Source organism: Pteropus vampyrus, unplaced genomic scaffold (genome assembly GCF_000151845.1).
Source record: "Pteropus vampyrus isolate Shadow unplaced genomic scaffold, Pvam_2.0 Scaffold16, whole genome shotgun sequence".
Taxonomy (NCBI): domain Eukaryota; kingdom Metazoa; phylum Chordata; class Mammalia; order Chiroptera; family Pteropodidae; genus Pteropus; species Pteropus vampyrus.
Genome location: NW_011888797.1, coordinates 5,821,043 through 5,822,270, shown reverse-complemented (window position 1 = coordinate 5,822,270; position 1,228 = coordinate 5,821,043). Strand labels below are relative to the sequence as shown.

General features: G+C 37.0%; 1 protein-coding gene across 6 annotated transcripts in view; it reads right to left on the bottom strand.

The window, feature by feature from the left end:
* Window positions 1-1,228, bottom strand: part of POLR3B (RNA polymerase III subunit B) — a 115,241-nt gene that overhangs the window by 61,025 nt on the left and 52,988 nt on the right. The gene's annotated exons all lie outside the window — the stretch shown is intronic.

The following is a 1,228-nucleotide window of genomic DNA, read 5'->3' as shown; positions in this document are numbered from 1 at the left end:
AAAAAAGTGAATCTCAGTGACATGCACCAATATAGATGAATCTCAAAACAAAGCTGATTGAAGAAAAAAGTTGCAGAAAAATGTATATAGTATGAATCTGTTTTTATAAAACTCAAAAAAGCAAGATTTACATTGTAATAAAATATTTTAAAATTAAATGATGTACTAAAAAAGAAAATAATAAGTATACGAATTCAAGATAGTGGGGGAATAAGAACGGAGTAAGGAAGATGTATATTGGTAAATGGAATTTTGTTAATAACGGCCGATTGTTAAGAATTACATAAGCTGGGTAATGGATTTGAGAGTGTTGATTTTATTTGTACCCTTTACAACTTATATATGTGTAACATTTTTATTTTTAATGTTAAAAATTATGTAAAAAAAGTGAAATGATATTAAGCCATAGTGACACATCTAAAACAGTATAACCATGGAAAATAAATTGATAGGATGAAATAGGAAAATCATAAACACAGACTAGGATGGTCGTTTCCAGAACTGGTGGAGTAGCTCCTATGGGATGGGACTCACCTGCTGATAATAATATGCTCTGGACAAATGTTAAAACTATTTGAAGGTACTGAAGAGCATCCAAAAGCAGGCAGAAATGGGAGGAAAGCTGACACTTATCAAAAGTGAGTGGCACTGAGTGCATCTCCTATTTTGAAAGTTTTTCAACGAAGGATAGGAAACATTGGCAAGAAGGGTCCAAACTACATTGGGAAGTGAAAACTCAAAGAGAGACCCACAGTTTTACTGAAGCCAGAGGAAAAAGATCTGAGGCACTATAGTAGCTGGAAAGTGAGAGGAATTCACAGAAAGGAGAGAACCACAGGAAGAAAACTCCCAAATTACATATATATACTTTGCCCAAATTTCTGGCCGACCCCTTAAACTACACATTGAGTTGTGGCCCATATCTCCCCACTGCCTCAAATCCAGACAGAGGTTCTGACTGCTTTGTCCAATAAAGTAAAGCGAGTGAAGCTGTGACTTTTAAGACTAGGTCATTAAGGCCATGCAGATTGTCTTGCTCATGAGAAACACTTGGAGTCCTAGGCCACTGTGAGGCCACAACACTGGAAAGGTCAGGTCCTAGATAGGCCCAGCTGTCCCCATCAACCTCCAGCAGAACAATGTCCACAATCAACACACCATGTGAAATAGAAGAATCAGATAGAGGAGTCCTGCCTGAATTCCTGACCCACAAAATTGTCAGATATAA